The 27,802-nt window shown below is 50.7% G+C and overlaps 1 protein-coding gene across 1 annotated transcript in view; it reads right to left on the reverse strand.

The window, feature by feature from the left end:
- The window catches only part of ADGRD1 (adhesion G protein-coupled receptor D1), a 177,385-nt gene that overhangs the window by 148,023 nt on the left and 1,560 nt on the right, over nt 1–27,802 (reverse strand). The gene's annotated exons all lie outside the window — the stretch shown is intronic.

Genomic DNA, 27,802 nt, shown 5'->3' on the forward strand with positions numbered 1-27,802 from the left:
CCATAAAATGTGTTCCCAGATAGGTTATACCATCCGTGCACAGAAGAGAATTCTTGCTGGATTTTTTTTTTTTTTTCCGAGGCCAAACATGAAATAATACACGAGGACACACAGTAACCATTACACTCGAGCTGTATACGCAGTTGGCACTTTGGCCTTCTGCAAGGGGGAAATACATACTGAAGACCAACATTGGTATCAAAGAGAAAAACAGCTTCGCGGAGGATGCCGAAACCAGAAAAAAAAAACAAAACATACCAAGATAGTGACGGAATCGGACAGCGGCGCGCTGTCTGGGGGAGGGCCGGATCCGTTACCAACCCATCTGATGGAGGCAAAAGGGAAACGTATTACTGGTCCAGTGGGGGTGAAGGCCGGTGGCGCCTCTGGCTGCAGGCACGGCGGCATCCAGGAGCTCAGGCGCATTGGCGTGAGGTCCCGTCCAGCAACTTTGCCCTTCCGTACGTCAGCCTTACCCTCGGCCCCTCTCCTCGTGCTGGAGAGATGTGGGAAGTCCTTAGCAGCTCCAGGCGTGGGCTCCCTCTCTGACTCATCGTGATCATGTCTCCAGACTAGTTGCTGATAAACATCATAATCGTGAGTGCTTAAATCTCAGTCATCAAGGAACGGGAGAAAGTGCCTAATTGAGGCAAATGAATATATAGGAGAAAGAGGGCACCTCGCAGGGGAGAATGCTGCCAGAAGGGAACCCTGACTTGCTGCAGATATTTGGGGGGAGGGGACATCCTCACAATGACAGGGATTTTAGGAAACACAAGGAAATCCAAGATCATTGATCCCCTGGTAACGAAAGCCAGTTGTCAAATTGTGCAAATTATAGAGGCTTCAGAATTCCCCCAAATGCTTCAGAACTGGCTGGATAAGCATTCATATTTTGCAAGACGGTGTAGCAGCCAAGAGAAGGGGTGGGGTCCACAGGTACCAGACGAGGAGAGGCTCCGAGAAAGGCTGCGCGAAGAAACAAAACACAAGTTACGGGGCCATCGGTACGGCGGTGTAAAACACGCAGACAGACGCGTGCTCTGTCTCTACACAAGCGTATGTAGAGTCACAGGAATGTTCTGGAAGGAGAGGCAGAGGAGAGAACACGCCTCTGGAAACGGAGGAAGGGCAGAAAGTCGGAGGCCCTGGTAGGTGACATTTCACCTCCTTCCGGGAAGCACGGCGCCGACGGGGACACGGCATTTCAAGAAACCCGCCTCTTCGCCCGTCCTCCTCGTATGCTGAGTTCTTCCCTCGTGTTTTCCAAATGCACTTTTTCCAAACGCACGTAATCCACCCGTCTGCCTGCCGCTGCCGAATGTGAGATGAAAAGCAGGGAAGCGGTCTCGCCCCCCAGGCCCCTTGCTTCTGCCTACGGACAGAAACAAAGACTATTCCCTACCAACTCAGGGCCCTTAAACCAGCAGACGAAAGGACGCGTACGTTCGGGAAGCTCCTGACCTCCCCTCGCGTCTATATTTAGCACGAGGCTCTTCAGATGAATAACCGCTTGTTTGCGGAGACGTCAGCCGCCCCGTTCCGCGCCTGCCTTCTTTAGTCAGAAACGCGAAAGTGTTTGGAAAACCACGAGCCCCTCCCGGGTACGGCCCAGGTGGCCCTTGCGGGAATCGGCCGTCAGCGGGGCACGAGCTTCAAGGGCGGCGCGTCACCCCTGGCGGAGAGCGGGGAGGAACACGGGTGAGCCGAGGCAGGACGCGCGGCCCCGAGGACCCGCCACCTCGCCACGTGACGGCTGTGCTCGCCCACCGCGCGAGCGCCACACAGGCAGCGCGTGGTGAGCCGCCGTGGGCAGACGGCACTCGGCCAAAGGGCGTCTGTCCCCGCTCTCGGTTACCTGGGTGGGGGGGGGACACGATGCAGAGGCAGAGGGCCGGGCTGTGGGGGTTCTTCTCCGCCGCATGGACTAGACTTCTGCAGAGGATTTCCTCTGGGAGATGAGCCCCACGCTGGGAAGGATAGCGTTTTCAGTATTTATGTGTCTTGCTCCCGCTGCCCCCCCATCTCTCCCCCGTGCACCTGTTCACCTGTGCCGGGAGATCCCCAACTCTCTGCCTCCGGGCCAGAAACAAAGGCCTGAGTCACCCGATGGGGAACCAGAAAAGGCTCAGATGTGTTTTCCTCGCACTCCGTGTCCAAGGAGGCCAAACTGCTGAGACCGTGTCAGCAAGGGATCTCTTGTCCTCTGGCGTCAGTGGGGTCCCCGAGGAGCGGGGAGTCAGCCCTCTGCGCCTCAGGGGCTGCCCAGCTAGGGCTGGTGTCCGGGGAGGGGCGTGAGGAGCTGATTCTGGGCGGGCGGGAAGAAGCTCGAAGACTCGGGGGAGAGAGCCACGTCTGGGGCAATGACGCTTCCCAACAGGGGAGGTACAGAGGGCCACTGATCACACGAACAATTGAGCAACACATTACTCATTAGGAAACACAAATTAAAACCACGGCGACTTCCCACTACGCACACCCCAGAAGGGCTAAAACCACAAAGGCGGACTAGCCCGAACGTTGGCAAGGATAGGGAAGGGTCTGGGCTCACACACGCTGCTAGGAAGGTGAGACCGGCCGTGTCTGCCGCAGCGAAGGAGGAAGGCGCCGGGCTTCCGGAAGCTACACGCCTGTCTTGGGAGGACGGTCCTTCGCACGAGGCAGAAGCGAGGGCTCCATTTTGCGAGACCTTCCGAGTTTTGTGGGGTTTTTTGGAGAAGCTGGGAATTCCAAATTTTTGGTAAAGCCTGTGTGTGCTTCAACACTGCCAACTACTTTGGATTCTTCTAGAAGACGAGTGGTGCCAGGAGTCTCCGTGCAGAGTGGTGTCGACCGATTTGCCAACGGCGTTTGACAAGGACATAAAACCACTGGGTCAGGGATCCTCGCGGGTGTTTAAACGCCTAAGGCAGCGAGCCGCGTGGCCCCATCGCCCCGTCCTCTGTCCCTTCCACGCTCGGGATTAAACACTTGTCCACAGACCTGAGTCTCCCTGGGCATCACCTTGCTGAGTCGGTCAGCCGATCTGTTCCAGCGTTTCTTACACGGTGCGTGAACCTGCACAGGGTCCCTTGCCCACTCCCCAACCCCCCTGTGATCTTCCCAAGTGATACGTAAGAATGTTCTAGAAACACGTGAAGACATTCAGGCTCGATGAGGAAAACAGCACTTGTAACTCAGCCAAAGGCGATTTCTGCTTTTAGCTTCCCTGATAAGTTTGCATTCCCTCGTGGAGTTCAGTGTTGCTTAGATTTATAACAGAAAGCAATTAGCAGACACATTCACCACCTCAGCTAACGGCTCCCTTCGAAATGCAATGTTTCTAAAGAGGCAGATGAAAGCCAGGCTTCAGAGATCATTGTGTGAGGCAATGCCTTTTATATCTTCTTAAAAATTGTTACAGAGAAATTTGCTTTGCCAAAAAAGCCAACGCCTAGTACACTTGGACTTTATTTTCCTGGCATCCCTCAGTCCCTTCATTTTTTCGCAATTAGGGAAATATTTGATGATGATAGCAGCTCACTTTGGGGCCAGGTTATCCCCTTTCCCGGCCCCGCCCTCGCCGGCCCCTCCAACCCTTCCAGATTTCCCCAAATTGCCTCCCCGTGGGGAAATTTAACCTCTGTCCCCTGCAGCTTACTCTTACTGGCTGTGTGTTATCTTGATCCGAATTGCAGAGTCTCATTCCAAATCCTCCCGGTGAAAAGCACGATCCCCACGTTGGGTGGTAGACGGAACGGGACACGGACGAGGCCCAGTGTGAACCTCTGCCACCTGCTGGCTGAATCACCCCCCCCCCCAGCCTGGGAACCCTGTTGACTCCCCCGCAAAAGGGAAAGAAGTGTGTGTATTCCAAAGGGCCGTGCTCGGGCCTGGGAGAGATTCACTTACAAAGTGCCTGACGCAGAGCGGCCGCTCGGCCGAGAGCAGCGTCCTCCCCTGTCGCCTCAGAGCATAAGAAAGGTCCATATTCCCAGGACCCCTCCAGGTGCACATCCAGCCCCAGGAGCCCCGGGAGGGGCCCTCACATCCCAGATGACAGACAGGCAGTCTGCTCTCACACCCCAGCCTTGGCCGGGATTCCTCGGGCCTGGCCATCCTGAGACACCTTGGTACCTTGGTCGATTCTCTTTCCCAAGCCTGAGCCTCCAGGCCCGATGATTCTGTGAGCTCTCAACATCCTTTCCAAATGTTCCTTTTGGCACAAGAGAGCCAGCGTCAGCCCACGGCTTGCGACCAAGGACCTGACTAATATACTTGATATCAGCGGGGGGAAATGTTTACACATACTTTGTGCTCTGCCAAGCCGGCCACCCCCTCCTCCCCACAACTACATGGGCCGCAGCAGCCAACGGGCACGCCCTTGGCAAGGTGTCCATGAACTTGTCTTATGAATTTACGACAGTCCAAACAGCCAGGTCTGGTCATCATTTGGCCATAAAGTATGCACTGGCCGAGACGGGCCCGTGAAGGCGGTGCTGAACCCCCAAGGGCCACCTCCCATTCGGAGAGCAGACACAGAACCTGATTCTTGGAGGACAAGGGCCCGAGCAAGGCTTCCTTGGGAGATTCGGAGCAGTGCACGTGTCTGCATGCTGAACAGGACATCTCAGGGGATGAGACTCTCAGGGACCCTGAGGGACACAGTCTTCTTGCATCGAGTCAGGCCCGCTGTGGCCCCAATGCCAGAGGCCACCAGGCCGTGGGGACAGCACCCCTGTATGGTTCTCACAGCGCTCTCTCCCCAGATCCGGAAGAAACCTAAGTCTGTATTAGGTAAGACCATGCCCGCTGCCCAAACAAGGAAATCCAAACGCGTAGGACGCTCACACAGGACACAGGTTTCGTCCTCGTCTGCAGACACCCCCGTGTGCAGCTCCCTCGTGTGGTGGTCAGGGACCCTCTGCCGTACACAGAGCCACTGCAAGGCCAGGGGACGTCTGGCGAGTGGAAGGCTTGCGAATCGGGACACCGGCTCTCCCCGTATTCCCTCGGCCACGCCTGACTCCCTGCCGGGGCGGGGACGTCACACTGCATTCCCAGGGAGAAAGGAAGGTGGTGGCCGAGAGCAACCCCGCCCTGCCGCCTGGAGACCCAGGCTGGAATCAGCCAGAGCCCAGCAAGAAGCTGTTCCAGGCACCTCCTGAACAGGCGCCTGATGGGACTGGGGTCTCAGTGGCGGCCTGTCCGCTCCCGGGCGCTCAGTCCAGGACGAGACGAGACGCGGGGCCCCCACTGGCGGCCCCCGTTCAGCGTGGAAAGCCACAAGAGCACTTGTTCAAGATGATGAGCGTCAGGGAGTCAGCGTGGCAGTGCCCTCACTGAACATACGGCCGCCTCCCGGAAACTGGCTGACCTTCCTTCCGCGCTCTGAGGTCACGGGGCTCCTGGTCTCCCGTTATTTCCACCTACACGAACAGCAGGAAATGTAAGAAGCGGGACGGCTACGCCCACACCCTGTTCCCACAGCGCCCTTCACGCCCTGCACTTGACTGCTGCCTCCTGCCTCCCCTGGGAGGCCTGTTCTCCACCAGCGTCTTTCTCCGAGTGTAGACAGGATCGGGGGGGGGGGGGCACAGAGCCAAGGCCACCCCTGTGCCTCTAAGATGGGGACACACAGCACACGCAGTACGTGCCCCCCAGGGCTCACTCGCACCATCTGGCAGATCTCTGCGCCTCTGGAGTCGGGATCGCATCATGATGGGAATAATACCCCCCTGTGGCTCTGGGGGGCGTCACGCCTGAGCTTATGACGCCTGCCACAGATCAGGGAGAGAGCTCAGTACCTCCTTCCCCCTGGAGACCAACCGGGCTGAGCGGGGAAGGGGGACATGCGGCGAGCCGGCTGTCTGCGAGGGCTTCCGGCTTCTCGGGACGCGGGGACCACGTGTCCGAGACTTTCACAGAAGCCTATGCGGGCACCTGCCGCGTGGTTCAGGCCGCCCTCTGGTGGGGAGTCCAGGCCGCATCTCGGTTTCCTAGGCCCAAGGTCAGGCGTAGGATTTGTGCGCGCTCTTTGCAGAGACGGGTTTGTCCACAGAAATGCGGAATTTCCCGTAAGGGGAGGGGGCCCTCCAGCTCGCCCTTCCCCTTAGTGCCTGCGGTCCCCACGCCACCCGGCGCCCTGCCGCATCCTGCCGGGTCCCGTGCCTCCCGCCACAATCTCACGGTTGTCGCAGCCAGGGGGACACCTCCTGCCCCAGGGCCGCCCCGGCCGGTCGCCCTCCCCACCAGCCCCTGTGTACCCTGCGATCCCCGGCTCCACGTTCCCTCCCGACCTGAGCCAGGCTCACGCCCTGGCCTGTGCCTTCCCGCCCGGCCTCGGCTGCGCCACGTTGCTGGTGAAACGTTAGCACTGACCCGTCCGCGTCTCCCGAAATCCAACAGTAGCCTCAGCGGGACAGGGACCAAGCTCCATTTGACTCAGGATTTCCATCCAGCCACCGGTGCCAGCTGGGCGACCTGCCACGCGGCGGGCGCTGGGCGCTGGAGAGCAGGCAGGCCACGGGTGCGGCTGGGGACGAGGCCGTGAGGTTCCCCGCTGTAGCACACTTCTCAAGGGCGGCCCAAGGCCCTGCAGCACAACCGGTGAGGGACACAGGCCTGGGGGTCCCCCTGCAGCCTGGCCCACTCCCCGGGGCGGGGGGTGGGGGTGCCTCGGGGCACAGCTGGAGAAGCCCAGGAAACCAGGGCCACCCGCTGCTTGGGTCTCAGCCTCCTTTGCTAACATCCTGCCGCCTTCCCTCCCTCCCAGCTTCCAGAGCCGATAACTTCTAGAAGCTTAGGACTCCTTGCAGGGCAGCGGGTGACCGAGCCCCGCAGTCCTAGGAGCGCCAATCGCTCCCGCCCACGGTGACACGGTGACACGGTGACCCGGTGACCCGGCGCGGGAGGTGGGCAGAGTGGGGGGCTGCCGCAGGGAGCGCAGCTGCCCAACCCGCCGGTGACCCGGGGCACCCTGGCCTAAGGAGCCTCCACGAGGTCTGGCTCGCTTTGCTGCGTTTTGGTTCGTGCGTCCAATCCCTGCTCGGCCAGAGACCCAGTCTCTTTTCAGCTCAGAACGTTCTGCGGTGGCAGGACGCGGAACAATCTCCTTGAACACCGCCGCCCCAAACGCGCGCAGGCAGCGCAAGCGGTCCGAGGCCGGGCACCTGCGACGGCGCGGCGGGCGACCTCCACGGGCCTCACGGAACAAGCAAGCCCCCTGCCCGGACCCAAGAACCGAGACAGAGGAACCCTGGCCCAGGGCGCGGCCCCCGGCGGCCCGAGCGGCTGGCTCGCTCCCACGGACACGCACCTGCTGTGGCGCCTCTTCCCCAAGAACTTCCCGCTCTGTCGCGGTCACTGATAACAAGGGCCCCGCGCCCCCTGTCCGAGGAGGGAGGGGTGATAACCGGGGACTGTTGTGTACAGATTCCCGCCCAAGAAATGTGGCCACAAGCGTGGAGCGTGGGCGCCCCCCTGTGGCGGTAGGGTGGCTCGCCAGTAAATGGGCGACTCTGAGCTGCCCCCCGGTGTTCTTTTGAAATTTGTTTTACGTTTATTCATTTTTGAGAGACACAGAGAGACAGAGCGTGAATAGGGCAAGGGCAGAGAGAGAGGGAGACACAGAATCCCAAGCAGGCTCCAGGCTCCCAGCTGTCAGCACAGAGCCCCACCCAGGGCTCAAACTCACAGACTGTGAGATCATGACCTGAGCTGAAGTCGGTTGCTCAACCGACTGAGCCACCCAGGTGCTCCTGCCCCACAGCGGTCTAATTCCTGGGGCTTGGAGAGTGGGTCCCACACCCTGGGAGCCTACGTTCTGCGGGGCAGCGGTGCTTGTGTTAAGGGCAAGGTACGCGGACAGCCAATCCCCCCAGGACAGGAACCTTCTGCTTGGCTCCCCCGTGATCACCGAGCGTGGGGAACGGGGCCCGACACAGGTAGTAAACGGATACGTGAAAACAGATAAGAAAAGGTAGTGAAGCCACCGCGATGGCAGAGTGTGACCGGGGTGAGGACAGAGTCATGGAGGCTGGAAGCTGGCCCCTCTACCCTCCCCCCTCCCGCCGGGCGAGAACAGGGCCTGCTCCTCACCCCTGCCAGCCCAGGGACGGTCAGCGAGGCGGCCGGTCAGTGAGTGACGGCCCCACAGATGCCCCTGTCCCGGTCCCCACCGGACCACAGGGGCTTTGCAGGTGTGACTAAGTTAAAGCAGCTTGAGATGGGGTGCAGATGCCTCACTGGGACCTGTAAGAGGGAGGAGGCTGCCTGACAGAAGCAGAGGTCAAGGGCTTCGGGGGGCGGCGGGGGGCATGAGCCGAGCCGAGCCAGGGAAGGGGTGCCTCTAGCAGCTGGAAGATGCAGGGAAGGATTATCCCCCGAAGCCCCCAGAAGGCATAGCCTGCAGAAACTCTTGCATTTCGGACGCCCAGAACTCCTAAGAGAATAAACTTGTTTGAGGCCACTTGAAAAAAAGAGGGAGAGGAAAACAAACAAATGGGAAAGAGATTGCAGGGAGGAGGCACAGAACAGGAAGAACAAAGACCCTGGGGTCTGCAGGGGGCTGGCCGGCCTGAAGGGGAGCTGGGGAGGGAGGCACAGACCCTGTGAGCTCCGGAAGCCCGGATTTTCTTCTAGAAGGCTTCAAGTATTGCGGTTATGTAAGTAGCTTAAATTTTTTAAAAGATGGCCCACGAGGTGTTCGTTCCGTTTAACAGAACTCCGTGTGAGCGCAGGGAAACCCAGTGGAGCCGAACTTGCTCACCAGACGGGCAGAGCCATGGCCCCTCGTGCTTTCGTTACCCAGGGCCCCGGCCAGGACACAGCCGCCGGGCCACGAGGCGAATCCTCTGATGAAAGAAGCATTTCATCGTCATGGGTGAAAAAACATTCATCTTGGTGATTTTCCAAACTTGACCGATGGGAAGGTAATTCAGAGGCACTGTTTAAAAAATTGCAGATTCCCAGCCCGATTCCCTGAAGACGCTGGCTTCTAAGTACCGGGTAGAGCCTGGGAATGTTTACATCCAGCAGACACCCTGCATGACTCAAAATCGAAAATCTGAGCGGACCGGTCACAAGAAGGGTTACTAACTGAAGTGTCATCCAAAGCCTCCCAGAAAAGCCCAGAACCGGCTGGTTTCACGGGTGAATTCTATCAAACGCAAAAAGAGGAATTAACACTGACCCTTCTCAAACTCTTCCAAAAAAAGAGAGAAGGGAACACCTTCCAAGTTCCTTTCACAAAGCCAGCGTTACCTTGATTTCAAAGCCAGACAAGGACATTACAAGAAAATAAAAATCCTAGGCCAATACCCCTGATGAACGTGGATGCAAAAATCCTCCACAAAAGGCCAGCGAACATTTCAACGGTGCGCATTAAAAGCACAATAAAGTGGATGGGGGCGCCTGGGTGGCTCAGTCGGTTGAGCTTCCGACTTCGGCGCAGGTCATGATCTCGCGGCCCCTGAGTTCGAGCCCCGCATCAGACTCTTTGCTGACAGCTCAGAGCCTGGAGCCTGCTTCGGATTCTGGGTCTCTCGCTCTCTCTGACCCTCCCCCGTTCATGCTCTGTCTCTCTCTGTCTCAAAAATAAATAAACATAAAAAAAAAAAAAAGCACGATAAAGTGGAATTTATTCCAGGGGGTGGGACACACCATATCCGCAAATGAAGGATAAAAATCATAGGATCGTCTCACTAGATTCAGGAAAAGCATTTGACAGAATTCAACCTGCTTTCATGACCAAAGTTCTCAACAGAAGACAGAGGAAGGAGAACAAAGGCTGCGAGAGACAAACCCAAAGACGCTTCTTCCTACGGCTACTTTGCCGGCATTTTGCACCGGGCACGGGTGCTGGGTTTTGCCAAATGCTCACTGGAATCCTATTGGAATGGTCGCATGGCGTGGTGTGTGAGATGTGTAACTACACTGATTAATTTTTAATTAATTAATTTAATTTAATTAATTTAATTTTTAATGGCTCCTTGGTCATGAAGAGTCCTCTATGTATTATTGGACTGGATTTGCTGAAACTTTAAGAATCTTTGCATAAATGTCTCTGAGTGATGGTGATCGCTGTTTTCCTTGCTTCAAGCAGTGTCTGTGTCTGCTTTTGGTACCAACGTAATGCCGGCCTCAGCTGCCTCGGGAAGTCGTCCCTCCTCCTCAGTGTCCGGACATTGGTGTAGAAACTGCACTGTTCCTTATTCAGATCTTTGTCAGAATCCGCCACAGAAGCGTCTGAGCCTACAGTTTTCTTGGTGAGGATTTTTAACACGTTTTCAATATCTTTAGTGTATAACGACGTGTCTTTAACAGATGCGGGGAGGGGCGCCTGGGTGGCTTGGTCGGTTAAGCATCCGACTCTTGATTTCGGCTCAAGTCATGATCTCGAGGTTCGTGGGATCGAGCCCCACGCGGTCAGTGTGGAGTCTGTTTGGAATTTTGTGTCTCCCTCTCTCTGCCCCTCCCCCACTCATGCTGCCCCTCTCTCTGTCTCTCTCTCTGTCTCTCTCTCTCTCTCTCGGTCCCCACGGGCTGCTGAAGTAATGCTTGTGTTCCGGGGTCTGTCCTCTACGTTTTTGGATTTAATGGCATGACATTTTGATGTCATTATCCCTGCAATATCTTAATTTACCTACCATTCCGAACACTGTGCCTTGTTTTTAACCCTGATTAGAGGTTTATCAATTTTATTGATCCTCTCCAAGAACCGGCTCTTGCTCGGCTTGGCTTTTTCCTACTGCCTGTCTTGTTGAATCCAGTCTGACATTTAACCATTTTCTTTCTCCTGCTCACAGTGAACTTCACTGGCTCCCTTGTTAAGAATTCGTAAGGTGAGGGGCGCCTGGGGGGCTCAGTCGGTTGAGCGTCCGACTCGGGCTCAGGTCATGATCTCACAGTTCGTGAGTTCGAGCCCCGCGTCGGGCTCTGTGCTGACAGCTCGGAGCCTGGAGCCTGTTTCAGATTCTGTGTCCCCCTCTCTCTCTCTGCCCCTCCCCCATTCATGCTCTGTCTCTCTCTGTCTCAAAAATAAGTAAATGTTAAAAAAAAATAAAAATATTAAAAAAAAAAGAATTCGTAAGGTGAAAGCTGAGGTCATGGAACGGAGCCTTTTGTCTACTCAAATCTCGGTGTTTCGTGCTTTAACTGTCCCTCTCAGTAAACAAAATGCCACAGATTCCCTCAAAGACCTGCCTTAAGGGCATCTCACAAGTTCTGATACACTGTTTCTATTCTCATTCAGTTCAAAACACTAATTTCTGTTTTGATTTTTTTTTTTTTTTTTTTTGACTCATGGGTAGAAGTGTGTTATTTAGTCTCCAAATACTTGGGCATTTGGCTGAGGTTTCTCTCTGATTGGTTTCCAATTTTTCACCCCCTGTGGTTAAAGAACACATTTTGTATGAAGTCCTTGTAAATTTACTAAGACTTGTTTTGTGGCCAGAATGTGGCTTTTCTGGGCAAATGCTTGTGTGCACTTGGAAAGACTGTGCGCTCTCCTCTTGTTGGGTAGAGTGTTCTAGAAGGCTCGGCCGGCTCAGCTTGCATGATAACGTGCCGTGGATCTTCCCTTGTTGTGCCTGTTACTGAGAAGGTGACTTAATCTGACCGTGATGGTGGGCTTTTCTACTCCTCCTTGTACATCTGTCAAATTTGCCTCACGTGGTTTGATGGTCTTTTACTGGGCATGTGAAGATGCTTGTTATGCTTGTTGAGACGTCTGGATAAATTGATTCCCTTTATGACTATAAAATGCTCCACTTCTTCCTGGTTTCTTTGCTGAGAAACATTTTTCTTTACTAAGAAGCTTTTCCACTGTCTGAGAGAAATACAGTCGACCCAGCTTCCCTTTGATTAGTGTTAGCATGGTATATCTCTTTCCATCCTTTTAAGTTATTTGTGACTCTATATTTAAAGTGGGTTTCCCACCCCAGGGATGTAATGTGTGGGGTGGTGACTGTCATTAACAACACGGTACTGTACATTCGAAAGCTGCTAAAAGAGGGCGCCTGGGTGGCTTCAGCGGCTGAGTGTCCAACTCTTGGTCTCAGCTCAGGTCACGATCTCACGGTTCGTGGGATCAAGCCCCACATCGGGCTCTGCACTGGCGGCACAGAGCCTGCTTGGGATTCTCTCTCTCTCCCTCTCTCTCTCTGCCCCTCCCCTGCTCACTCTCCGTCTCTCAAAAAATAAATGTTAAAAAAAAATCAAACAACCAGTTATGTTCCAAAGAGATTAAACAGTAGGAAACATACGTACCCCCATAGTCACCTTGTCCGGGGTTCTTTGTTCCCCGAATAGGTCCAGATTTCATCTGGTGTCACTGGTCGGCATTTTTCACAGTAGAGTCTCCAGGTAACGAATTCTTCTAGCATTTGCACGTCCAAAAATGTCTTTATTTCACCTCTGTTTTTGAAGGCTATTTTTTTCTAACTAGATAGAATTCCAAAGAGTCAGTTGGGGGCTTTGTTTTCTGTCCAGCTGTTGAAAGATGTCGCTCTATTGTCTTTTCATTCGCACCGTTTCGGATGCAAAATCTGCTGCCCTTCTTATGTGCACTTCTCAGCACGGAAAACATCACCTGCTGCTTTTAAGACTTTCTGGTTTTTAAGGAATGTGATGATAGTCTCCCTTCCCGTGGTTTTCTTCATGTCTCTTGTGTTTGGAGTTCACTGAGATTTTTGGGTTTGTGGGTGTGTAGCTTTCTTCAAATGTGGGAGCTTTTCAGCCTGTCCTTCCTCAATTATTTTGTCTTTCCGCTTTCTTTGCTTCAGAGACTCCAAGTGTACCCATATCAGGACACTGGAGTTATCCCACACGTCACTGATGCTCTGCTGATTTTATTCAGGTTTTTTTTTCCCCTGTTCCACTTAGGATATTTTCTACTTGTGCATCTTCCAGTTCGCTAATCTTCTGTTGTGTCTCCTTCGCCCTTAATCCCATCCAACGTACTTTTTTAATAAAATTGTTTTCATCTCTAGAGATCAGTGTTCCATACCCCCATTCAATCTTTCCTCTAGCTTCCTGAACGTATGGATATAGCTACAATAAGTGTGTGAATGTCTTTTCCTAATAATCCTATGATCTGTGCCATTTTCTGGGTCGGTCTTGGCTGATACTTCCTTTCATTATGGGTGATATTTTTCAGCTTCTCTGCATGCCTCGTAATTTCTCATGCGTTGCCGAGCATTGTCAATTATACACTGTCGATTGCTGGACATTTTCACATATTCTTGAACTTTGTTCTAGGATGTATTCAGCTCTTTGGAAACAACTTAATCCCCTCAGGTCTTGATTTTAAGTTTTTAGGTAAGATTTGAGCAACTTTTAGGTCTCAGCCCCATTCTGCACCCTTTCTGAGGCAAAAGCATTTACATAAAATGCCCGTAAATTATTAAGTTTTTATTCCGGTTGGAGAGAAGAGGAACTATAACCAGCCCCGTGTGTGCATTGAGACGTGTTCTCTCTAATCCCTTGGGTAGTTCCCGCCATGCCCCACACGGGTACTCGGATGAGGACACACAAAGAAGGACGCCCTGCTGATCGGTGAGGTTCTCTCTCTGCAACTCCCTCCCAGCACCCTGCCTGCACATTCTAGTTGCCTCTGCTCCTCCGACCCCCAAGTCCATCCCTCGAATCCAGGGGGACTGCTGGGCTCCACGTGGGTCACGCTCCCAGGCCGCAGCATGCACACTCTCTCCAGGCAGTAAGCTGGAGGCTTTGAGGGGCTCACCTCATTTCTTGGCCATATCAGAGATCCTCTTTGTTACTGCCTGAAATTCAACGTCCTAAAAACCATTGTTTTATCTATTTTGCCCAGCCTTTTTTTTTTCTCCACTTGTTTCAGCTGTGCGTGTGGAGGGTGGAAGGCAGGATTCCGGCATCCATCACTGCCTCTTGGCTAGAAGTCTTGGCTTCTCACTACACATAAATAAATACACTTTATTTACCCCATCGTGGTGTAGGCTTTCTGTCATGTGAAATAAGAAGAAAAACACCCTGACAAATACAACCATCCACCACGGATCGTTTCATTTCACTTTGTCAAAGCGTCTTACGCTATGTCAACTGAAGATGTGCGTGCGTCACCCGGAATCTTTTTAGAGTGCCAGTACTCAAGTAGGAGCAAAGAGCCACCAACTCATCTCAAGTTGATACGGATGGCTTCTGACGGCTTTCCACCCAGTAGCTGAGATGGGCAGGACTAAAAACGGAAATAGTGGTTGGGGGAAGGAAAGAAAAAATTAGGAACCTGGGGAAGAAGCCGAGTAAGCTGGATGGGAAGAAGGCAGACATGTGTTCTGCGGAAGAATATTTGTGGGAAATACTTAAATAAAAAGCCGGGAAGATGCCAAATCATAACGATTTGGAGCAATCATACGAAATTGCCACTTTGGGGGTCAAAGTGTAAAATATCAGTAATTTCATACAATTTGACAAAATACTTTTTCCCACGTTTTGCAATGAGCTGACTGGCCCGCTGCAAAACAGTTTGCGGCCACAGTGAAGAACACAGAACACTGGTGGGTACAGGCTAGCCACCGGCACGTTGGTGTTTTCACCGACCCACGGTCCCGACACCATTAGGGAGAGAGAAGACCGCTCGTGGAGCCTGTGGCAAGACCACAGAGGGGGTGGCCAGTAAGGTGCATCCGTGCAGAGACCCGACATTAAGAAGGAGCCACTCAAAGACCTTTCAGTGGGGCGCCTGGGTGGCTCAGTCAGTTAAGCACCCGACTCTTAATCTCAGCTCAGGTCTTGATCTCGGGGCCATGAGTTCAAGTCCCGCGTCGGGTTCTGGGCTGACAGCTCAGAGCCTGGATCCTGCTTTGGATTCTGTGTCTCCCTCTCTCTCTGCCCTTCCCTCTCTCACACTGTCTCTCTCTTAAAAATAAATAAACATTTAAAAGTGTTTTTAATTTAAAAAAAAGAAACAAATAAAAACACAGGCAGTTCGGATGATTCCTTCCCACCTCAGATTCCTCATCACCTCAAGACCCTGATACAAACCCTCTACGCCTCCAGTACGAGGCTGAAGCCAGCAGACAGAGCCCTTCTCGAATTTCTGGACTGCAGAAAATCTAGAGAGAGCTGTGGTTCATTTTAAGACAACACAACCTTTTCTGACATTTAAAAGTGTACCATAGGCCAGCCGGGCTGCGTGCCTCTCCGGCCTCACCTCCTGCCATCCTCAGAGCAGGCGGGTGAGGGGAGGATCACCCGGAACCTCGTTTCATGGGGGAGGCGGCGGACAGAAAGAGGACGAGTGGTCGGGCACCCAGCAGTCAGTGCAGGGGACACACACATTTCCAGCCTGGCCCTGCCGCTGAGTGACGGTAACACAGACCTATCAACCTCCCTTAGGAACACAGACACGAAAATTCACAGAGAATGCAGAAATACATGAAATAAACTCGATGGCCAAGCAGGGTTTATTCCAGAAATTCAACAATGGTTGGCATTAGGAAATCCATCGGCATTAAAAAGCTACATCGGGGTGCCAGGGTGGCTCAGTCAGGCGTTCGACTCTCGATTTGGGCTCAGGTCATGATCTCACGGTTTGTAAATGTAAATAAAAAGTTTGTAAATAAAACCAAATTATTGAGTACAGGCTGAAATGGCATTGTCGGAATTACTAACCATTTCTAATAAAAATCTCTATAAATAAAAATCTTAATTATGCTCAAGATTACTTGCCAAAGACCAAGAAGAAAAAATCCCTTAAAACAGTAAACACGCAGGGTGCCTGGGTGGCTCAGTCGGTTAAGCATCTGACTCTTGATTTCGGCTCAGGTCATGATCTCATGGTTCGTGAGTTCGAACCCTGCATCGGGCTCTGTGCTGACAATGTGAAGACTGCTTGGGATTCTCTCCCTGCCTCTCCCCTGCTTGCGCCTGCGCTCTCTCTCTCTGTCTCTCAAAATAAATAAACTTAAAAAAAAAGTAAACACTAATACTTTTTCCATTAAAATCAGGAACAATAAATAAATTAATAATAAATAAGTAAATGAAATCAGGAACAAGACATTGATACCTATAATTGCCACTGTTATTCAAATTGGTTAGCGGTTCCGCTGATCCAAAAATATGAGAAAATGGGGCACCTGGGTGGCTCAGTCGGTTGAGCGTCACATGAAACCACGAGAAATGGTTCGCTCTCACCAGTAGTAAGAAAAACGCGAATTAAAACCACACTGAATTACCTTTTCACTTATCGTGATGGCAGAATTACAAAAGTTTAACAGCACACGTTGTTATTGACGCCATGGGAGAACAGGAACCCTCACGCCCCGCCAGCGGGACCACCAGCTCTACAGCCAGCAGCAGGTCTGTGACCCAACTCTCCAGGCTAGGAACACCCGCGGATATACCCGCACGTCCACAAAATGACAGATGTGCAAGGCTATATCTGAAGCCGTGTCTCTAATAGGAAAAGACTGTAAACAACCCAAAGATCCCCTACAGGGGACTGGTTACCTAACCTCCAACACACCCTGCAGCCACGATCCTATGCGCTTATTTTAAAGAGAAATCTCGCCGGACAAAACGAAAAGGTCCCCAAGCTATGCTGCTGTGCGCCAAAAGCAAAAGGCGTCTTGTCTAAACAAGTTACCTGGTGTGTTTCTTAAATGGCAGTAAAATAAAGAGGAGTGTTTGTGATGCAGACACAAATTACGGCAGGATTCGTAAGAACTAATTAAAGCCATGACCTCGTGGGGAGAGGCCAGAGCCGCACGGAGGAAGTGACTTGTCACCAGCCTGCCTTGTACGTTTCTTGGCTTTGGGACCAGGCTCCGGAGTGTTACGCATGTTCTGTTCAAAGAACTAAAGGTATCACAAACTCAAACTTGTATACACGCACACGATAGGATACTGGAGAAAGCTATGGAACAACAACCTGCCAGTTTGTTGCCATTCGTTACCTGGGTGGGAAGAGGAGGGAAGGAAATTAAAACGATAAAATTTAAAAGTGCCCGAGAAAAAGGACACAGAAGAGGGCAGGAGCCGTGAGGCCATGCAAGGCGCTTCTCTCACAACATGTGACTGATTGTACTTGGCCTTCATGTTTATATAAATTGGATGGATTATTTTTAATTTTTTAACATTTTTTAAATTTATTTTTGAGAGAGAGACAGAGTACAAGCAGGGGAGAGGCAGAGAAAGCAGCAAACAGAACCCACAAAGCAGGCTCCAGGCTCTGAGCTGTCAGCACAGAGCCCTACATGGGGCTTGAACCCGTGAACCACGAGATCATGACCTGAGTCGAAGTCGGATGCTTAACCGACTGAGCCACCCAGGCGTCCCTGTATGGATTTTTTTTTAAACTAATAACTACTACTGGGGCGCCTGGGTAGCTTGGTCGGTTAAGCATCCGACTTCGGCTCAGGTCATGATCTCACGGTCCGTGAGTTCGAGCCCCGCGTCGGGCTCTGTGCTGACAGCTCAGAGCCTGGAGCCTGCTTCAGATTCTGTGTCTCCCTCTCTCTCTGCCCCTCCCCTGTTCATGCTCTGTCTCTCTCTGTCTCAAAAATAAATAAACATTTAAAAAAATTTTTAAAAATCCTAATATCTACTACTGTGTAATCAGAACATGGTTATTTTCATTTTTAAGAAAACTGTAAGTCAAAAATACCATTTATTTCTCAAGAGGAGAAACCAAACAGATTTTACATTTAAAAAGAAAACAACCCCTTCGTTGGAAAAAATAGATCAGGAAATCAGAAACATGGGTACCCTCTTTTTAAAAGGAAATTTTTTTTCTTATTGAAAACAGTTTAATATGTTTTTGGGTGGAAATAACAAGTTTCAATTCCGTTGTATCTTTTACTTATCCCATACTTTTTTACTCTCTTAAAAAACCTCTTGATACTCAAGGAGAGAGAAATAGAACCCTCCTGTTTTAGAGAGATAAGGAAATGCCAGATACAGTTTCAGGGCTTATGAAGCATTATTTGGATAATTATATGATCTCAAACAGTGTGTACTGTGAACATTTATAAGCATATTTGTTACCTGAGGACGCTAGATGGCGCTAGACGGGGTTCTTTCTACATCCTCTTAACTATAGCAACCATCAGACTAACTTTACTAGTCCCTTAACATTTTCCTCAATACAAAGTTTGAAAGTTGTAAATGTTTTCATTTATTTTTGAGAGAGAGCAAGTGAGCATGGGTGGGGGAGGGGCAGAGAGAGAGACAGAGAGAGAGAGAGAGAGAGAGACAGAGAGAGAGAGACAGGATCTGAAGCAGGCTCCAGACTCCCAGCTGTCAGCACAGAGGCTGATGCAGGGCTCGCACCAAACGGTGAGATCATGACCTGAGCTGAAGTCAGATGCTTAACTGACCGCCACCCAGGCGCCCCTCACATTCAAGACTTTTTAAAGCTATGCATTTGTTAACGTAGTTGGTAATCCAACATACTGGTCTTTCCAGAGTACTTGTCCCAAGGTGGGGCCCAGGGGCGGGACGAAGGCCCTCGGTGCCCCACAATGCGAACCTTCGAGGCCTCGGCTGGCTCCCGGGACCGCTCTGGGGACCACAGGCGGCACAGAGCCCGACGTGGGGCTTGAACTCACAAACCGCGGGACCACCACCTGAGCCAAAACCAAGAGTTAGACGCTCAACCAACTAAGCCACCCAGGCGCCCAGCATCCAACACTCCTGAGTTTGCGATTACAGGCAAAAATCGCCCAAACGCAGGAATATTCCCTGAAGACCACTTGTAAGACTCCTGCTGCCAGCCTGCGTCTGCCACTGCCCCAGTTGGTGAGTCACACTGGCGTCGGGGTCCGTGATGAACAGAAGGGCAGCAAAAATCGGTTAAGAGATTCTAAGTACTACAAAGGACGCAAGCAAGATTTGGTAAACCGTATAAAAGTTCATGCAAAGTCACCAAGAAATAAGAGTGGCAGAAGCAGCCTGGCTAAAACTAAAGCAGAGAAATCAGAAGGCTGGTCAGCGCTCCAGAGGGAATAATCTGAATGCTAAAACACTAACAAAGGCCTCAGACATTTGTAGATAAAATATATATATACATATATATATGTGTGTGTGTGTGTGTGTATACATATATATATATATATATATATATATATATATATATATGATTATGCTGTGAAAATCAAGTTGTGCTCAAGAATATACCATATTTCTTCTGTAAGAACTGTGTTCTTCTTGAAGTCACACAAATCGTTTCTGTTCTGTTCCAGGAATCGGCGTATAATAACAATGACAAGCTCAATGGCAATAAACACTAAACTTGTCATAATTTTGTTTCATTTTTCAAAACAAAGTCCCAATCATTTTTCATTCTTCACTCTGAAATTCTGATGCTTGTTTTAAATGGATTTATTTCAAGTGACTACTTTTAATACCAATTATGCTCGGATACCAAGGAGGCATATTAAAGAGCTTTACTAATCTAGAGTATTGTTAAGGACTGAATACTGCTAAATATTTGGTAATTTCATTTTAAAAGAATGGCTCATCGGGGCGCCTGGGTGGCTCAGTCAGTTGGGCGGCCGACTTCGGCTCAGGTCATGATCTCGCGGTCCGTGAGTTCGAGCCCCGCGTCGGGCTCTGTGCTGACAGCTCAGAGCCTGGAGCCTGTTTCAGATTCTGTGTCTCCCTCTCGCTGACCCTCCCCTGTTCATGCTTTGTCTCTCTCTGTCTCAAAAATAAATAAAACGTTAAAAAAAAAAATTAAAAAGAAAAAAAAAAGAATGGCTCACCAGCAAAATCTAGATCTTTCTCAGCCTCTCAGTGACACTATTTCTACCAAAAACACCACTCGAAGCCTGCCCTCCAGATGCCTGGGGCGATTCTCAGGTGTTTGACATAAAATCCTTGCTCTTAATTTGGATTTCAAGGTCAGGCCCAGGCCCCACACACACCTGCTTTAATCCACGCAAATACCTTTTCCTCTGTGCTGGCTTCTTACTAAAATTAAGGTAAAAGTCCTAAAACAAAAGTGATAGTTCCACTATTTCAAACCCTATTCAAGGGTACAGAAATACAGTGAAAACCACAGAGAAAGATGCACAGATATAACAAAAGGTTGATTCCTACAATACATAAAAACCGTGTCAACCGTGCTAAGCCTTCTCTGCATGTGCGCACGCACACACACACACACATTCCCGAGTGGATTTACATTTTCTGGCTCATTCATGGGTAACGGAAATGTAAACCATGAAGTACAACTGGTAACAAGAATTCACACACCCAGGGGCTTCTGGGCGGCTCAGCTGGTGAGGCCTCCAACTCTTGGTTTCGGCTCAGGTCACGATCTCACAGTTTCGTGAGTTGAGCCTGCGTTGGGCTCTGGGCTGACAGCTTGAACCTGCTTGGGATTCTCTTTCTCCCTCTCTCTGCACCTCCTCTGCTCATGCTGTCTCTCTCCCTCTCTCTTTCTCTCTCTCTCAAAATAAATAAATAAACTTAAAAAAAAGAAAGAATTCACAGATCCAAATGCTTACACACCAAGGCATGGGCCACATATCAGCAAACAGGCTCAAGTTTGTCAGAAGCCAATGTGGTGACAACCTGGAGAACCCGTCCCATCCCTGTAAGGACTGGCGTGTCCCCAGATCTTCCCATTTCTCAGGAGAAAATGGAAATCTAAATTTTATGTGATGTGTTTTAAGATGTGTAACTGTCAGACAAAAATTACCGTGGCCCAAACAGACACACTGCTGGTGGAAACAAAGACGTCTGTGACCCTTTGGAAAGGAATTTGGCAATATCTAGCAAAACCAACCCTTGGACCTTTACCCTTTCAGAAGGGTTCTTTCAGAAGACTGTCTATCCAGAGGGTCTGTTGAATAGATCCCTGAGTGTTACAGAACACGATATACCTGGGGCACCAGGCTGGCTCAGTGGGAAGAGCGTGTGACTCTTGTTGATCTCGGGGTCATGAGTTTGAGCCCCACGTCGGGCTCTGTGCTGACAGCTCGGAGCCTGGAGCGTGCTTTGGATTCCGTGTCTCTGTCTCTCTGTCCCTCCCTCGCTTGCACTCTGTGTCTCTCTCTCTCTCAAAAATAAATAAACACTAAAAAAATTAAATAAAATAAAAATGTGCATTTTTGTTTTCCAAAAGACACAGTGGAAGGACAAGCAAAAACTAATAAGCCAGTTTCCCATGAGGAAGGGGAAACACTGGAAATAAAATCTTGACCTCTCTAATTCCTTCTCTGGTTTTGGTGTTAGAACCATAAATATTTCTTCCCCTTTAAACAAAAAGCAACTTAGAAAGAAAAAAAAAAACCTTTAGAAAAGCCAAAATAAATGAACCTAACTCTGTATCAAGTTGATGGAATTATTTCAAGTGATTCTCTTTTTTTTTTTTTTAATGTTTATTTATTTTTGAGAAAGAGAGAGAAAGAGAGTGTGAGCAGGAAAGGAACAGAGAGGGAGGGAGACACAGAATCTGAAACGGGCTCCAGGCTCCGAGCTGTCAGCACAGAGTCTGACAAGGGGCTCGAGCTCAGGGACCGTGAGATCGTGACCTGAGCCAAAGTCAGACCCTCAACCGACTGAGCCACCCAGGCGCCCCTCAAGTGATTTTAAAACCCCGCATTTTGACTGCATGTGGTTAGTCAGAAAGAAAACACAGAGAAAGAGAGAAATCTTAAACTACATCATGTTATTCTCTTAAGTGGGAGTATTGGTATCGTTATCCTAGATCTATGATGTGCTGTAGGATAAAGCAATTATGTAATTACATTGACATTATTAAAAACCAAGATTACAGCAGTAATCTTTTTACAGTTTAAAAATATGTAAACATAAAGTCAAAGAAGTAAAAAGCATAATCTTAATTTTAATTGAATATAACATTATGAACTGATTTCATTTTTTCCTTTCAGAAAATATGTATTTCCTGTCTTTACCAACCACAAGGCCAGACACAAGGGCCAACTAGTAAGGACAGGTGCCCAGACACCCAGATCCTGGTCTCCAAACAGCATTCCTCCAGGGCTTCCTGGGGAAATCCTTGCTGCTGGGTCTAAAGCAAGAAGGGTCAGGATGACCCCAGGACGTTGTCATGCCTGCAAGCAAAAACGTTATTAAAAGAGAAAAGGGTCCTATCCAAGTGATATGGAATTCTCCTGAGGAGTTCCCCACTGGCCAGAGAGAGCACAACTGACCACCAAATCGGAAACTAATCACCGCAGTCTTGAAGGACACAAAACACACGGAACCATACGAGTGCATAATGATCCCACACACAAAACAATCTTGGGGGTCAGCTCTGGAGGTTGCTAGGACATCAAATCGCTATCCAGAAGACTGATAAAGGACAAGATTCAAGTATTTATTCTGCCCGTCCCTATAGACCGCTGCTTAGGGCAACCAAACGGGTGATGAAAAACAGTCACTCTTCTTCAAAGAGTCACAGGAGGGGTGACGGGTTAGGAAACTGCCACCCTGCAGTCCCTCGCGGGACGATGGCGCCGGCACTGGTGTGAGCGCTGAGGCTAGGGATCAAGGACCGACCGGACTGTCTCTCACCACAGAAATGTCCTACACAGACAAAAGCCAGCTTGCAGAACACGTATCACACCGACACAGTGTTATCACTCATGGGAGCCACACGGAGTTTCTTGAACCATCCAGCAGTTGTGTTTAGACTTCAGCAAAATCGAGATCAGACAAGGCACGCAGATTGCTTCCATTCATGTTCATTTCAGGGCTCTTTTTAAGCCACAACTTCCCCCCTTGAGGGGGAAGTTGATTCTTCTGTTGAGTTTCCCATATTCTGGACTCAGCTGCGCAGCATAATTTACCATATTTCTATAACTTGATGGTGATGAGCTGCATCCAATTCAGGTTCAATGTTTTGGGCAGTAATATTTCACAGGCGGGACTTTGGAGGGTGGGGTTGGCGGTGGGGGCATATTTTCACTTGGCTGGGGCAGCGAAACCAATCCATCTCATCAAACCAAAGCAAAGCAACTGCAGGGGTAAATCCTGATACCATGAGCCCCCCCCACCCCCAAGGTACTGGCATCTCTGCAGGGGGAAGGGGGGGAGAGGCAACAGGACGGGGGACTGAATGCCGCAGGGCGGCCGAGCTCTGCCCTGGGAGCGGAGGGCTGGCCGGTCGAGGGCAGCACTGAGGGCGGGTTGCCCTCCGCACATCAGGAAGCAGTTGCCAGCAGGGCTAAAGGACCATCTGCACCTCAAGAACTCTCAAAACTGACAAGCCATAGGGACAGATGTCTGTACGCCTCCAAATCCCATTCCGAAGCCCTAACCCCCAGGGTGGCTGGTTTGGGAACTGGGGGCCGGGATGCAGGGAAGTCACGGGGGCAGAGCTCTAACGGGGTAGGACTACCGATGGCCTGAGACAGAGCCTCAGCAGAATCCAATCCCTGCGGAACCCTGACCTTGTACTGGTTCCTTGTACTACGCCCCTGGAGATGTTTCTTAAAGATGAGGAATGCTAACCCACAAATGTATGGCCAATGAATCTGACAAAGCAGGAAAGAATATCCAATGGAATAAAGACAGTCTCTTCAGCAAGTGGTGCTGGGAAAACTGGACAGTGACATCTGGAAGAATGAACGTAGACCACTTTCTTACACCAGACACAAAAATAAACTCAAAATGGATGAAAGACCTCAATGTAAGACAGGAAGCCATCAAGATCTTCAAGGAGAAAGCAGGCAAAAACCTCTTTGATCTTGGCCGCAGCAACTTTTTACTCAACACATCTCCGTAGGCAATGGAAACAAAAGCAAAAATGAACTACTGGGACCTCATCAAAATAAAAAGCATCTGCACAGCGAAGGAAATAATCAGCAAAACTAAAAGGCAACCGACAGAATGGGAGAAGATATTTGCAAACGACATATCAGATAAAGGGTTAGCATCCAGGGGCACCTGAGTGGCTCAGTCAGTTGGGTGTCCAACTTTGGCTCAGGTCATGATCTTGCAGTCCGTGGGTTCAAGCCCCGCAACCGGCTCTGTGCTGACAGCTCGGAGCCTGGAGCCTGCTTCGGATTCTGTGTCTCCCTCTCTCTCTGCCCCTCCCGCACTTATGCTCTGTCTCTCTCTCAAGAATAAACATTAAAAAAGATTTAAAAAAAAGGGGGGGGGCAAGTATCCAAAATCTATAAAGAACTTATCAAACTCAACACCCAAAAAACAAATAATCCAGTGAAGAAATGGGCAAAAGACGTGAACAGACACTTCTCCAAGGAAGACATCCAGATGGCCGACACATGAAAAAATGGTCCACCTCACTCATCATCAGGGAAATACAAACCAAAACCACAATGAGACACCACCTGATACCTGTCAGAATGGCTCACATCAACAACTCAGGCAACAACAGATGTTGGCGAGGATGCGGAGAAAGAGGATCTCTTTTGCATCGTTGGTGGGATGCCAGCTGGTGCAGCCACTCTGGAAAACAGGATGGGGTTCCTCAAAAAATTAAAAGTAGAACTACCCTACGACCCAGCAACTACACTACCAGGCATTTATCCACAGGATACAGGGGTGCTGTTTTGAAGGGACACGTGCCCCCCAATGTTTATAGCAGCACAATCGACGATAGCCAAAGTATGGAAAGAGCCCAAATGTCCATCGAGGGATGAATGGATAAAGAAGATGTGGAATTTATATACAATAGAGTTTTACTTGGCAATCAAAAAGAATGAAATCTTGGGGCGCCTGGGTGGCGCAGTCGGTTAAGCGTCCGACTTCAGCCAGGTCACGATCTCGCGGTCCGTGAGTTCGAGCCCCGCGTCAGGCTCTGGGCTGACAGCTCGGAGCCTGGAGCCTCTTTCCGATTCTGTGTCTCCTTCTCTCTCTGCCCCTCCCCCGTTCATGCTCTGTCTCTCTCTGTCCCAAAAATAAATAAAAGAACGTTGAAAAAAAAAAAATTAAAAAAAAAAAAACAAAAAGAATGAAATCTTGCCATTTGCGACTACGTGAATGGAAATGGAGAGTATTATGCTAAGTGAAATTACTCAGAGAAAGACAAAAACCATACGATTTCACTCATATGAGAACTTTAAGAGACAAAACAGATGAACATAAGGGAAGGAAAGCAAAAATAATATGAAAACAGGGAGGGGGACAAAACAGAAGAGACTCTTAAATATGGAGAACTGAGGGTTACGGGAGGGGTGGTGGGAGGGGGGATGGGCTAAATAGATACGGAGCATTAAGGAATCTACTCCTGAAATCACTGTCGCACTATATGCTAACTAATTTGGATGTAAATTTTTAAAAATAAAATATAAATAAATAAATAAAATAAAAACAAATCTTCTAAAACAAAAAGATGAGGAATGCTACAGAAAAGCGAGGCTGCCCGAATCCACCCCTCCCCCCCTTTCTGGAAGTTCAGGGAGTCAGAGTTCCCCAAAACAGCACCAAGGTGTTAGGATGCATGGAGGGGACATCTGGGAGGGAGGGTGAGGGGACAGAAGTGAACACAGGCCGGAGAGACGCGTCCTCTTGAAATGATTACAACAGTAGCCTTAATGTTTCAAGATGAGCCAGAAGAAATTATTAACATAATCCAAGGTATTAAAAAAATAAATCAGGTCCCAAAAGAGCAGTGGGACGAGGCCTTTTAAAACTCAGAGACTTTAATAAACTCTGACCAAATAATCCCGTTCCAACGTCTTGGAAAGGAAACACTGTTCAAGCCATACACACAAAAATGTTCATTTCTGCAAAAATAGTATAAACAGTTCAGCTGGTTATTAACAATTATTTGAAGAATACATAACCATTTTCATTACAATGTGACAGCTCGGTGCTCACCGCCTCCTCCCTGCTGCCCTGTGGGTGGAGGCCCCGATCTGTACAGGCAGCTGTGTGTCCTGAGGTCTGAGGCTCCCGCTTCTGACTGCCACATGCACATCCGTGGGGGGCGCTGAGACTGCCTCTGGGCTCCCGCTTCTGACTGCCACATCAAGGGGGACTGAGACTCTGTATCTGGGCTCCCCCTTCTGTCACACGGGGGGCTTGGCTGAGACCACCTCTGGACTCCCCCTTCTGACTGCCACATGGGGGAGGGGGCGTTGAGCCTCTGCCTCTGGACTCCCCCTTCTGACTGCCACATGGGGGGCTTGGCTGAGACTCCACCTCTGGACTCCCCCTTCTGACAGCCACATGGGGGGGGGGTGCTGAGACTCTGCCTCTGTGCTCCCCCTTCTGATTGTCACATGAGGGGTTTGGCTGAGACTCCGCCTCTGGGCCCCCCACTCGGACTCCTGGACTCCCCCCTCTGACTGCCAATGGGGAGGCGGTCCGGAGACTGCTTCTCAGCCAGCCACCCCAGGTCTTCAGGCAGGAGTTACCAGAAGGGACAGCATTCCTGACCCCGGCAAGCGTGGGACAGGACGCAGCCTCGGGCATCGAGGCCCCCGTGGAAGAGGGTCTAGGGGAACGTGAGCCCCAAGTGGAGGGAGAGCAATGGCTGGGGACCGGTTTCAGGTAATCGCCACTCACTGTCTGTTATGACAAAGGCTCCTTCCGGGGACACGGATCACGGCACTTGGGTTAAAAAGCCCCCCAGGCCCACTGCTGCCCTGCCCTCGGTCTGTGCTGCTGGGACAGCACCGGGCAGCGGGTGGCCTCGGCTCCTCACACGGTGACCGACCGGCAGCTGCTAACAGAGCACAGGCTAAGCACACGCACGTGGTAACCACGCTGACCAAAGGACCCGTCGTGCCTCAGACTCAGTGCGGTGTTTCGAGGGATCTGGGCCGTTATGTGGGGGTGATTTTGCAACTTAAGCTCTCGATTTCTGTGTTTCCTTGCCAGCTCTCTGGGTAGCCCTACTTTCCACCCGGATCTTCTCCCTTCAAATCCAACCCCAACGTCACCGGTAGGCGTCTCCAAGGCTCCAAACGGGAGCGCAGCACGAGGCGAATACTTGAAGACGGGGCGAGAGTGTGCCCCTCGCTTAGAAGACCTCTGAAAACACAAAATAGGAGCTCACGGTCAGTGGCAGCAAGGGAGGCATTTGATAAAAGGGTTGATTCAGCACACACTGGCGTCTGCGCGTCTTGCACCGTGTCAGAGGCCGGGGACGTGCATGTGCACAAGCTGGGGAGGGGCAGAGACCGAGGGAGAGACAGAGAACCCCAGGCAGGCTCCTCACTGACCGTGGAAGAGCCCGACGCGGGGCTCGAACTCACGAACCGCGAGATCACGACATGAGACAAAATCGAGTCGGATGCTCAATCGACTGAGCCACCGGACACCCCCATAGAACTTTCTAAAAAATAATTTTGGGGGCACCCGGGTGGCTCAGTCGGTTGAGCATCCGACTCTTGATTTTGGCTCAGGTCGGGATCTCGCGGTTCGTGAGTTCGAGCCCTGCGTCGGGCTCTGTGCTGACGGCTCGGAGCCTGGAGCCTGCTTCGGATTCTGCGTCTCCCTGTCTCTCTGCCCCTCCCCTGCTCACGCTCTGTCTCTCCCTCTCTTTCAAAAATAAATAGACATTAAAAAAAATTTTTTTTTTAAAGAAAAATAAAGACCAATTTTGGTTTTCCAACTGCCGGGATTTGGTAGGGCAGAGCACATCTTCGAAGGTTACAATTAAAGACACGGCTGTTTGAGTAGTGCACGGCAGTTCTAAGCAGTGGCATTAAACTCCGCTTTTAGCGCTCAACCCACTCTGAAAGGCGCGAGAGGACACGGAGACACGATCCGCCAAGGTGGCCCATGCCCACACCCTACAGGTCCCTAGCAAACGTCCAAAGTGGTATAAAACCGCCTGGCACAGAAACGCCCATAATAAAAAGTAAAAAATGGTCACGAAACGGTATCTTAGCACAAC

This window comes from Panthera pardus, unplaced genomic scaffold, assembly GCF_024362965.1.
Source record: "Panthera pardus isolate Hobbes unplaced genomic scaffold, ASM2436296v1 HiC_scaffold_14, whole genome shotgun sequence".
In the NCBI taxonomy this organism is placed as follows: Eukaryota; Metazoa; Chordata; class Mammalia; order Carnivora; family Felidae; genus Panthera; species Panthera pardus.